The following is a 13575-nucleotide window of genomic DNA, read 5'->3' on the forward strand; positions in this document are numbered from 1 at the left end:
GCCTTGCAGAGAATTTTTGTGGGTCCAAGAGGGTTTGTAAGCCAGCTGACTCTGCTTGGTCTTGAATAAGTACTGGCTGATATTTTTAGGATCCTGAGCTCTTCCAGAATCAGGTATCAGGACTTTGAGCTTTCCTAGATATACCCCTTCTGCCTCCCTCTCTTCTCTGTGATTCTGCCATCCCTTCATCTAGTTAACCACCTCCTGGCCTTATAGAAAATACCCACAGCCCATCATCCTGATGTGCCTTCCCAGGTGGCATCCCACAGTCCGTGGTAGCCTTGGTTTCACCAGTGAAAACCTCTGTTTCTCATACCATACTCTGGGTGGGTGCTGGAGGCCTAATGCATAATCCCAGGAATGATTCTATTGGTTCATTTGCAGAGTACCAAGTGAATGTCAAATATTTTATCCTCACAATAGTCCTGCGAGGCAAATACCACCCCCCCACCCCGCTTTATAGACAGGTGGAATATTATCGCCATATCACACAGTAGAAAGTTGTGAAACAAGGATCTGAACTCTTTCTACTGAATCCAATATCTAGGGACTCCCTACAGACAAGGCAAATTTCAGTTGTAAAGAAATACAGCCCTTAGGTATAGTACTAAGCAAGCAAATTGTTAGGGACTGTATCATAAGAAGTGCGTGGTTTTCCTAGAAGTAAATTCATAAAATCAGGGATTAACCAATATTTATCGAGCACCAAGTGAATTTCAGTGACTATCCTGGCTTCTCAGCATACACAGATGGAGAAGCATGATCTTGCCCAAAGATGCTCACATAAACAGGGAAGCAGATGTAGGGAGAATAAACAGGTAATCACGAGCACAAGGAAGAAATTGTGAGTTCATTCTGAATAGAGGATGGCCTACTCAGGGCCTGTTTTCTATGTAGGTTTTGGTGGAGTATGCCCACAGGCAGGAGAGGAGAGGTCCGTAAAAAAATAAGCAGCATGACAAGTTGACAGAAGTGTGAGACCATAGGAGTTCTCTGGAAAGACTGCAAGAACTCGACAGAACAAAATATTCGTGAAGAGAAATGAGAGATGAGCCAAAAAAAAAGTTGGGGTGAGTCGAGATGGTAGAAGTTCTTTGATGCCATAGAAAGGCATCTGGAAGTGAGCCTATAACCAGGAGGCAGGCGTAAGAAGTCTGTGTTCTAACGTAATGACTCTGGTGATGGATATTTAACTAACCTCATTGTGGTAATCCTTTCACAATATATACAAATACCAAATCATCGTGTTGTATTCCTTTTTTTTTTTTTAAAGATTTTTATTTATTTATTGGACAGAGAGAGATCACAAGTAGGCAGAGAGGCAGGCAGAGAAAGAGGAGGAAGCAGGCTCCCTGCTGAGCAGAGAGCCCACTGCGGGCCTCCATCCCAGGACCCTGGAATCATGACCTGAGCCGAAGGCAGAGGCTTTAACCCACTGAGCCACCCAGGCGCCCAATCAGGTTGTACTCCTTAAACATATACAACATTACGTGTCCGTTATCTCTCATTAAGGCTGGCAAAACTAAAAGTGAAACAATGACTCTGTGTGTCATTTAACCCCATTGTGTTGGTTTTGGTTTCTAAGATACCACAGAACCATCATGCCTTTCTCCTGGACCTGCCATAGGTCAAACCTTTGTCTAACCCAACCGGAATGGACAATGGAACTTAGTCCTGGAACATGGCTTGGGGTTCTAATATACCACACATGGCGGTAAAGAATGCACCCCTGAGGGGCACCTAGGTGACTCAAAGGGTTAAGCCTCCACCTTGGGCTCAGGTCACGATCTCAGGGTCCTGGGATTGAATCCCACATCGGGCTCTCTGCTCAGCAGGAAGCCTGATTCCCTCTCTCTCTGCCTGCCTCTTTGCCTACTTGTGATCTCTCTCTGTGTATCAAATAAATAAAATCTTAAAAAAAAAAAAAAAGAACGTACCCCTGAGGAACTGTAAACAATATGAATGAATGATTGAGGTCCCTATGCTAATTTCATCTATGATGTAGAAATTGAACTGTCTATTCAAGCAGCTCTAGGAAGAAAACCAGGAAAGCCACACTTGCCACAGAAACCCCACATTTGCTCTCCTACTGCCATTTTCTCTACCATGAGTTCTATTTTAAACTCGGACTTTCCTAAATCAGACACTAGAGTTTTAGAAGCTCAGCGTCAGTAGCTCTGGCATAGCTCGGAATCTTCCTCAATCCAGCAATGGAACGAAAATGAAAATAAAATTATGGAAAGGGCAGATGAAGTATCTTATATCACTTTTATTACATTATATTTTAGCAGCTGAGACAGGAGGGGAGAATATTATAGAATCAGCTTGCTGCAGTCTCGCCTATAATTATATTTTTCCTTGATAAGGTGTTGGCAAGGAGCCCATGAAAATATTGATGCGAAACTTGATCTCCCAGTGCTGTGGAATTTCTCCAGGCCCTGGACTGAGACTGAGAGGTTTTGGAAGTGTTTGGCAGCTATAGTAAATTCAGGAGCTGGAGGCAAGGAACAATTCTTCTAACACAAGCCCAAAGTCAATATATTATATAACTACGAAAGGCACACTCCTCACTGTACTTTGATGCTCTTGACTGAATCTTATCCAACCCCGCGTATCCTATAGGGGTGTAAACATACACTTCAAACAATATTTGGGGAGAAGGGTGGGATCCCTATAAAGTTTCATGGTTTTTTATTTAGAGATGAGTGTGTTCTTTCTAGGGATGCTGATCCTGAACTTCTCCAAAACCGAGTGGCAGTGAAACCTGTGTGTCCCCTGATATCACATAATTTGAGTTGTGCCTCCCCTTGCTGTCATTCTTTATAAGGATCAGTCCAATTCTGCTTTGCCAAAAAAAAAAAAAAAATGCTGCAAGGTAAGATACAGCATGAACAGAGTTTGCTGGGGACTACACATTTGTATGCAAAGTCATTTTAAATGAGAGCCTATATAGCAGTTCCCATAGACGAAGCTAGAAGCTATTTTATGGCCTGGCTCATTGGAAGACGTTTCAGGGCAACTGTGAGGAGGCTGCTGGCAGAGTGAAAAAGAACACAAGCTTGGGAACCAAACACACCTGGATTTAAGAGCCCACCTCTGGCATTAGATTTGGCGTGAGCTTGATGAGTATCTCAGTCTCTCATCACCTGTGAGGATGGGATGAATAGAATGGGGTTATGTATGTGAAACCCCCATAATGGGCACCTAGCAGGAGCTCAAGATTATGTTCTTTCCCCCTATCTTCTTTTCTCTTTTTCACCCTAGTATATAATTATCTGTGCATGGAGCAAACAGAATGCCAGGAAACCTACCTCACAAATTATCTAACAAGGGATCTGGTTACTAAGGTTTTTAAATGGCTTCTAGTGTGATTTTTTTTTTAATGTTACCATCTATTTATACCATGCCACTTTTGCAAAAATGATAGGAGACAGCTTTTCAAATAAGATAAATGCACTAAGCTTGATAAAACGAAAATGGAAAAAGATAAGGATGCAGGGACCAAATATCCTAACCCAGTTGCTGTAACTGAGTACAACGTTGGCCAGGGAAATACTTGGAATTTCTATTACACGTAGCCTCCATTATAAGAAAAAAGGAAAGATGACAATTTATACGAGGAGACAGTTTTGCCTAGTATTCAACAAACGTCCTTATTTGGGTAATTTTACTGGGACAATTTAGAGGCGCTATTGATTTTACAATGATAGGTGATTTTCTTAAGTCATACTCCTGAGACCCCGAGTAGTAGAGCCAGGCCTGACCAAGGCAGCAGGATGATGTATGGAGGGTCTGGGCAGATCCCAGACTGAAGACCTTGACTCTTAGATCAACTCGCTTCATCACCAGCTTAGGGATGACACCGTGTGTGGTTGAGTGGAGATTTCTTGGGCTTTGAAGTGAAACCAACCAAGGCTCAGACACAGCTGTGCTACCTCCTACCCACTGAAGCCTTGGGCAAGTTTGCTTAAGCTCTCAAATCATTATAAAAAGGGAAAGTAGTAAGAGAAAAAAAGAAAGGAAAGGAAATAAGTAGCACTCTACTTCTTAGAGTGTTGGTAAGCATTTAATGGAATAAGAAGTTTCATAAGGGGAGAGGATAAAGCCTAAATATCTGCAGTGGTCCCAGGGGAGCCCTGGTGTTCAAGTTCTAAGCACAATACCCATGTGTGTTGTAAACCCCCAATTCAGGCTCCGCATGCTCTTCTGTTGGAGATCCCTCAGGAGAGATGCTTGTGAGCTACCACCTTCTTACCAAATGCTTGTGCAAATATATGCACACCCATACGTACATATGTGCTCCTCTCTCCCCAGATTAGTTCTGGTATATTACTTCATAATCATAAAAAAAAGATTCCTGCCCTGCCTGTTTAAAGTGCTGCTGTTTCCACTTTCTTTCTACCTCATTGGCTAGTTGGTAAATTCAAAGTTCTCCATCCTACTAGTGAGATTATGTTGTCAATATGTTGTTTGTTGGTTCGCCCTTGAACATCCTTACAAATCATTTTCTCAAGAAATCAGTTCATCCAGCTCATTCCTGCTTTTCTTCCAAATTCACATGGCAGACAGAACAATCTTTAGCAAATAGAGTCTGTTATCAATTTAGGTCACAAGACTAAGGTTTGGTGGAAATTCAATAGAATTATATGAATTCTCTCTTTTATTTATTTTTATTTATTCTTATTTATTTTCTTTTTATGTAAAGCTACTACCACTAAGTGTTTTCTTCTTTAATTCCTTATAGAGAATATTTTCTTTTTTTTTTTTTTTAAGATTTTATTTATTTTATTTGACAGAGAGAGAGATCACAAGTAGTCAGAGAGGCAGGCAGAGACAGAGGGGGAAGCAGGCTCCCTGCTGAGCAGAGGGCCCGATGCGGGGCTCGATCCCAGGACACTGAGATCATGACCTGAGCCGAAGGCAGCGGCTTAATCCACTGAGCCACCCAGGCGCCCCGAAAATATTTTCTGTTGTTCCATTAGCCAAGACAAATCTTCATGCATATAACCATCTATGGTTCTTAAGTAATTATTTATATATTATATAATAAAAAGCTATTGATTCCATCCCCATAATAACCTGAAGATTATATAACACATTGTGGAAATATGTCAGCATCTCAATGTAAAGATAATCAAGGGGTGGTTGCCTTTATAGACACGTGGAAAGAGAAATATTCTTCTTACCCATGGGGCTCTGGTTCTAATGGGAAAGGAGCCATGTATTTACATGCTTGTTTATTCACTTTGAACATATCCCTACAGTTGTTAAGACAGGCGACTACAGAGCAGTGAAAATATTCTAAGCAGGTATTCAACTCATTTTGCTCTGTATCTTTGTTGACTGACGACCTACTGGCCACTGAAACTGGGAAGGCAGCATATTCTGATCCGCATAACAGAGTCGCCCCACACTGTAATCTGTATAGAACCCTTATGTGAGTTTGGTTAATGTACCCAGATTTTCTGAGTATAGATGACCCTATAATAAGGAAAACAGATTCTGGACCCCTCCTTGGCACTTCACACATTGTAAAGCCCAACACAAGACAACCTTACTGTTATTCACTGTCTCTGTTAAATAACCTCATACTTTCTCCCATTAGAACTGACTCTTCCAAAAACCTTCTGAATTGAAAATCTGAACTATGTATGCCATACCTATGTGAAGTGGTATTAAAAATAAGTGAATGCTTTTAGATTTTCAAAGTGTTTGGACATCTGCTGTATTTAAAAGAAAAAAAAATTTAAGTGCCTTCAGGCTTTCATAGAGTAACAAGATAGTTAAAGATTTGAAGGTTTTACCCACTTGAATTTGGGAAATTATAGAAATTTTTCCACAAAGAGAAAAGAAAATTCTGGATCCCCAACGTTAGCATCTGTAGGAATGACCAAATTGACTGCAGATCTTAGTCTATGCGGGTGTGGGGAGGGTGACTCATGAACCTCGCGTTCGTGGAGGAGAACTGAAGCAAGTCGCCAGAGCTCGTCTCAGGAGACTAGACAAGTTCAGGTGGTTTTGCATCATGCACAGCATGGTTAAGGGGAATCAAACAATTTACCTAAACCTTGTCTCAAAACTTAAGAGTCTCAATAAATTCTGGTGATATGCCGAAAGAATTTGTGCTCCAGATAGCTGGACCAGAAAGAACCCAAAGTTGCCTTTGGAGAGGTATTGTTTTGTTTTGTCTGTAGAACAGGCTGTAACAAATTGTAAGCAGCTTCCAAGGATTATCATGATCTTGAAACACTTTTGCTTTTAAAAGGAAGTAATAATTTCACATTTTTGAAACCACAGGCAATCGTTTTTCTGCCTAAAGTACTATAAGCCTTGGGCACATGAATAAATCAAGTGGAAATGGGGGGGGTGAATATTTGAAGTTACTCAAGAAAGATACTTAGGTATTTCTCTTTTTTTAAGTTTGATAAAATTACTCTAGAAGTGTCAGAGAAAAACAGTACCATATTTAAGAAATGATCTGCCGGGCTAATTATTTAAAGGCAGAACCATGTGGTTTATATCACATTCTGCAGATGCTATGGTCTTTGACATGGTAGCACACTTCTAATTTTTAATGTAGCCTGAGAGCTAGTTTTACAGATAGATGAAGTGATTTGACCAGACTTGCAAATGAATGCAAATATGGTCCTGGATGTTAGATTTATATCTTTCCTTGTTCATAAATAAATAGGACAGTGTTTGTAGAGATGTCCATTTATCAGGACTATGTAGGAACAGCAGAAGCCCTGTAATGATAACACCGCCACTTACCTAACTGTCACTGTGTGCCAGACACTGTCTCAAGTCATTTATTTTTATGAAGTATGACTCAGTGCAGGGGTTAGTCTCCTCATTATCTCTCCCTTATTAGTGCCCTCATTTTACAGTTCCAGAAATTGAGGCACTGTGAGATTATGTAGTTAACCCAAGATCCCACTGCTAGAAAGTGGTTTAAAAAAAAATAAAAAAGATTTTAGACCCAGTCAAGCAAATTCTAGAGTCCACTTCATGCTTAACTACCACACCGTGAGACAAAGTTAAGACTCTGCCTCATAGGATGAATATATTTAACAAGTGGGTTTTAGTATGGTACTAATCAGGGGCGCTGCCATTCATAGAATACCTTCCCCTTGGATGATCTGCTGTAACTGTATCTCAGAGAGGCATCCTAAGGCATAATCATGAAGATGGGTAGAAGCGCTGAATGTATTTTTGAACCTTGGGAAGTGGCCAAACCCCTTCCCAGAGAAATGGGAAGGTGTAGTCCACTGGAGCTGTCTTCTAAAAGCTGTGATAGGTGCAGGGGCGGACAGGCCTGGAATGGGTTTGGGATTGGGACAAAGATAAGAGCACAAGAGGAAAAAAACTCCAGGATACTGAGGCCCAGTGGGGAAAACTATACAATTGTGAAGTCATTTTTAGTGTCGATGGCTAGTTTCTCACATTAACAGGAAGAGCCATTAGCGGCTCTTCCCTTTTTCATAATTGTCTTTCTCTCCCAGGCATTCTACAATGAATACTTTGTTCTTTCTCTGATCTCTTCAAACCATTGACACCAACTTGTCCACCTCACTTTCTGCACAGAGAAAGTAGCCATCTTCCAGAAAATCCCTTGGTCTCTCACCACCAAGCCTGCATTTCCTGCATAAACATCTACCATTGGCAACTTTCCTGCCTCAGCGCCGCCCCCCACCCCAGCACCTGGCTTTCTACTTCCATTCAGGATGCTCCTCTTTCCTGACTCCCCAGAGACCTCATGTAACAGATGATCCCTTTATTCTATCTTCCATCTCTACCCTCCTCTGGCTCCTTCCCACCAGCATGTAATAATGTTTAAGATTCTATCATCATTTAAAAAAAAATCTCTTCTTTCATATCAAGTCCCTCCCCATCTCCTGCCCATGTTTCTCCTCTACAATCAAACGTCTTCAGAGAGTTGTCCTACCTACTGTCTCTGTTCCCCCACTTGCTGTCTCTCATCTATACCTTGCAGTCTGGATCTTCTCCCTCCCACATTACAGAAATCCTCTGGGCTAGGTCTACAGTGCTGATGTTACTCATTCTTCCCCTCATGTTGTTGATCACTTCCTTCTTGAAATGTATTAGTGACCTTGGAGAATAGAGTCAAGAGCAGGGAGTTTTAGGCTTCCTCAACACCACTCATTACCTGATTGTGTTCTGGCCATCGGGTTGCTTTTTTTTTTTTTCCTTCATCTTTTGGGCAGGTAACTTTTTCTCTGCCCATTTATGGAATACCAGAGTTGCTCAGATTCTTTCCTAGTGTAACTTCTCTTCTCACTGTGCACATTCTCTTCACGTCACTTTTATCAAGGCTTTTGTTCTGATCTCTGTGCTTATCATTTTTTAATCTATGTCTTTGATTCAGATATTGATCTAAATTACAAGTCTAAGCGTAGGTCCAACTATCTCACAGTCCTAGGTACTCCAAACTTGCACATCCCAAACTGGACTCATAATCCTCTCTTACCTTTTTAAGCCCTCTTCCCCTTCCTGTATCTCCTCTCCCCCAGGTACTCACCAAAAGCTGTCACGTGTCTATTTACCTGTCACTCAAGTGTGTTCCCTTTGTCTTCACACCCCCTGCCTCTGCTAATCCACACCAGACTCCAACCATCTCTCCTCTCTGACCACTACAGTCTCCTGACCAGTCTGCTGTGCTTGGCGTCTGTTCCAGTTCTTCCTCCAGGATGATCTGTCTGAAATACACAAATGATCATTCCAGTTCCCACTTCAAGCACTATAGCAGCTCCAGATTGTCCTCTGGACTAAACCTGGATTCCTTCCCTGATCTGCAAGGCTCTTCAAGAGCAAGTTCCTGCTCATCCCCTACTTCTCATGCTCAGTACTCCTCTCTCAGGTTCAGTGGTCCAGTCATGCATAAAATCTTGCCAGCTTTGAAAGCTGCATTCTCTTTCTCTCATCTGAACGACTACTTCTGATCTTCCCTTTGCCTCTGCAATACTCTCCCCCATACTCTGTCTTCCTCTCATTCATCCTCTAGGGTCCAGATTCTAAATGACTTCTTTTGATGAACTCTTTCTGGCCTTCCATATCCAGAATAAATGGCCTTTCATAACCCTTTTGAATTCTTGCATAATAGCACTTATCACGCAGTCTCGTTGGGCTTGAATGAGTGATTTATAAGTATTTAATAAATACTTAGGGTAACATAAAAAATAACATCTTATATTTTCTCTGATTATTTTAGAAATCAAGGTAGTTAAATTTGTCATCCACCACCTAAAAATCCTAAATCCATCGCAGTTTTGCATGACTTCACTTTGTAGTTCAGCGGACCTGAATGAATAATGGTTTCCCTGTGGCTCATGGAGATAGAGAACAAAATATACCAAAGACACAGAGGGAGAAAGAGCTTAACTAAGTGTGCATAAAAGCAAAGTATTATGTTAAATGAAAAAATACCTATGGATAGGAGGGAATTACTTCAGTAAAGTATACACTTTGGTGATGTTCATTTTGGTTCAGTTAATATTTATTGGGCATAAGACCACATGATGTTATGTTCTCTCTGTGCTGAACTCTTTTTAGTGTGAAATACATATTGTATGACAAAATAACGAATCAACTAAAATCCCATGCTGCTGCACTCTTCCCCTTCCTGCCCAGTCCCAACTTTACTCCCATTCTCTCCAATCCTACGTAAGTCTTCTTACTCTACTATCTATTCTGGAGGCAAGTCCCCCATTCCAAGAAGAGAGAAGCCATAGACACACTGAAATGATGAGGTAATTATAACTTGGGAAGATCCGGATTCTTTTTCTGTTCTTCCTTTTAAGCAAGTTTCAGAACTGTTCAGGCAGAATGTAGATCATTCCTTCTATTTCTTCTCCCAGGACTTGGTTTAGTAAGTTTCAGACCTTGTTCACACACATCACATCAGAGGATGGTATCCATTAGGGTTACAGAAACGGTTAGGAAGACTCAGAGAAGTATGAAAAAAGGGGCCAAGGCGGTGGGGGAGGGGAGGGTCTGTTAGTTCCAGAGCTCATCTCAGTTTAGTTGCATCTCTCTGACGTAGATATTTATATTGGAAAATATCACCACTTTTTACTTAGTAAATTATATGTGTGTACCTTGAGCTTTCAGCCTTTACTTTTTTATCTTTCAAACTTTAACAAAGCTGCTTATGGTTTAGCAAGTTATTTCATAGAGCGAGGAGGTGGCAGATGTGGCCAGTCCTGTCCCACCATCCTCTCTCCCTAGTGGTTTTCCATGTTTGGAGAAGTTGAGGGCTTTGAACATGTGTGTATTATTTTTTCCTGATCCTTCACTTGTTTGAAGTGAAAATACTTAAGATTTTCTCAATCCTTTGACATTCAGATATTCCGGAACTGAGAAAGGCTGCGCTTGAGAGAAGGGGCTGTTCCGTTTTAGCATTTTCTGTCTCTAGCACTGTATCGTGTATCAGCTGAGGATCATATCTCTCCCTGTCCTGCGTTTTTGAAAGGAATTGGACCCCAAGAACATTTTATCCTAAGCTTCTGATCTCTGGACTCCTCCCTACCAACAAGCCCTAGCATACCCACACTTTATAGAATATGGCCACCGGAGCACAGATAGTAAGCTCTACTTTGAGCTTGATGGAAGTCAGAGCATAATTCTCACTACTCTAAACATTTCTCATGTTTTTTCAAATGGTGTTTCTGCTTCGATATGTACATCAGCTGTGTGGATAATTTTGTAGGTCTTTTTAGTTCTCTTTTAGGAAAGCCTCCTCTGTCTAGATGTCTAAAGAAGTTTCCCTCCCTTTCATTTCAAAGCTGGTCCGAAGTCTTACTTCTTTGCTTTCCTTCTCCCTTTTTTTCCCTCTCTCCTTTGCATCTTAGTATCTAAAACTGAGGTCTCCTGCTCCTGTGTCTGAAACCCAGCAGTGATCAATGAAGTGAGTATCAGTGACAAGCACTCATCCAGCAGGAGCCAGTTTGGCTTAAAATCAACCTTTGTCGGTAAACCAAGAGAATACATAATCCTGATTGATTAGTCCCAGAGAACATATTTGTGTCATTGGTAGTCAGTGTAATTGAACTAAAAAGTTCTTCATGCTAAATCCTCCCCTTGGATTTTACCTTCTCACATGTCTATGCCACAGGTAAACCGTTTGGGTAAAGAATGAGGAGATGAAAGCTTATTTCAAAGCTTTGTTACAGTAGTGAATAGGTAACACCATCTGAGGTCTGTAAGCTTCTTAGAATTTGTCTTAGAAGATGTCATAAACTGTGATGCATTTGATCTAGCCCAGGATCCCTATGCATTTAGGTTTGAAAAAAATTTCCATTTACTGAGTTCTTGACTCTAATGTAGGTACTTTGAGTTCAATCCATCACAAAAACAGCTTTCCCTAGGAAGAATGTGACAGGCATGTTGGCTTTCTTGGGAAACAAGGTTCATAATTCTCTGTATGGAAGTCTCTGCTGAGGTCTGACAGAAGGTCTCTTGCTGGGGCCCAACTTTATTTTTTTACCTTTAGTACAGAGTACTCAATTATCACATTCTTCCCAGAATTACTTCATCTATTTCAAGGAAACATTGAACAATTGTCTCAAAGCATGTCTATGAAATCTAGAACCTACCGTCCTTATCATGAGAGTGGAAAATGTCTAAACTCAGGATTTTCCCCGTACATACTGAATTTTTTTGTTGTTGTTCAACTAAAATATCTTAAGCTCTAATGATTTATTTTTCATTTTTTTCTGCAACCTTCTCATAATCATACTTTAAACCCTTAAAGGAGTATATCTAACTTTTCTTGACTTTCAGTGTTTTGAACCATTTTAATTACTTGTATGACATCTCCTGGATCATGTCTGTATGTGTCTTTTAAATCTGGAACCCGTTGTGGAGATGATGAGCATGGGAGATTTGCAGATAGGTTTTGCTGGGGCTCCTGGGTGGCTCAGAAGGTTGGATTTCTGCCTTCGGCTCAGGTCATGATTTCCAGGTCTTGGGATGGAGACCCATGTCTGGCTCCCTGCTCAGCAGGGAGCCTGCTTCCCCCTCTCCCTCTACCTCTCCCTCTGCTTGTGCTCTCTCTGTCTCTCTCTCTCTCTCTCTCAAATGAATAAATAAAATCCTTTTAAAAAATAGGTTTTGTTGATGGTAATGATACAATAAACTTTGGCATTTCACGTTGGAGGGGACGAGTCCTGAGTATTTAGGATGATGAGGATTGGGGAGTTGTTGAACCTCAGACTTCCCTTTGGCCAAAATCATTGATATAGCAGTAGCAAGGTAAAGCCTTCAGGAGGGTATATGTGAAGTAGCTAAATGAGCTGCATTGAGGTAGAAGTGGGAACAACATCAATAGCACCAGGCGCCAAATCTGAGTACACCACATACTTGAAAACCAGCATCTGATACTCGATCTGACTTCAGAGCCTAGGATACCAGGGGGAAAGCTCAGCAGGGGGGATTGGAAGCACTCTTCTCATTCTTTTGGCAGAGTTTTTTCCTGGAGGGCCTCTTTTGAGATTCTGGTGGACATGCCCATACTAAGCTCCTGGGTCCTTGACAGACATGATTAGAGTGGCCAGGCAACTCAGACCTTCCTCTCCTGTCGCTGGAGGTTAGTATACTCAGCCAGAGGTGGTGCTGTACTTCCTCCCACACAGCTTCATTCAGCCTGTTCTCTATACGGACCTGGTCCCTGGCATGCACAGCCATCGGTCATACAGCATAGTGACTACCCTAAATAGGGAGGACACACAAGCTAGTGAAAATGCGTCTCAGAAGTAAGATGATCTGCTTCCATAGCAACGACCACTGGGCTCCATATTTCAGATGCTGTTGTCACTACACGGAACCATGAGCAGCAGAATTGGCCCCTTTTCATAAGCCCCAGGGCAGGTGAGACCCCAAATCATTGATGAGGAAAAAAGCAAGGGTACCCATCCAAATATTACATGTAGCAAAAAATACACTGCAACATAACACAACACAACACAACTTAGAGACTTCAGACCACTTGATGACAGTTGGCCTGGACCTCTCACTCTGCTCATATTACAGCTATCTTTTCCTGCCCCATTCCTGGACCTACCCACCTTCCAATCCCCTCCAATATGGACCTTGCCTTTGGCTCTTGAAGACTGTACATCCATTAGCTTTCTACTGCTTGGAGGTTCTTACTTCTTGGATCTAACTGAACAAACACACTTGTGTTATTATCATGCACCGTACTGGTGTAACTACATTACAGATATTAACTTCTACATCTAAGAGGTGACCCTATTGCTACCGCATTTTCTAAATGAGTTTGTCCTTGCTTGTCGGTCTTCATGTTGCTGGACTCAGCACATGGCCAACTCTCTGGGGACCCGGTGTGGCCAGAGTCAGCATTATCAGGACCCTGTCGATGGTCCATCAGTGCAGGGTGGACAGTGATCCTCGTGTGGCAGCAGGAGAATATGAGCTCTTGGAGCTGAGTAGTTTGGGCTTTCATTCTAGGTTTGCCACTTAGCAGCAAAAGGAATCTAGGCATGGTATAGTTTTCTCATTTGTAAAATGGGCATCACCTCTTGGGTTGGAGGGTTATGG

At 41.7% G+C, this 13575-nt stretch overlaps 1 protein-coding gene across 2 annotated transcripts in view; it reads left to right on the plus strand.

Annotated features, from left to right (window-relative positions):
• The window catches only part of ADAMTSL1 (ADAMTS like 1), an 899097-nt gene that overhangs the window by 382180 nt on the left and 503342 nt on the right, over positions 1-13575 (plus strand). The window lies entirely within an intron of this gene.

Source organism: Mustela putorius, unplaced genomic scaffold (assembly GCF_011764305.1).
Source record: "Mustela putorius furo isolate JIRA1106 unplaced genomic scaffold, ASM1176430v1.1 tig00000421_pilon_pilon_pilon, whole genome shotgun sequence".
Classification (NCBI taxonomy): Eukaryota; Metazoa; Chordata; class Mammalia; order Carnivora; family Mustelidae; genus Mustela; species Mustela putorius.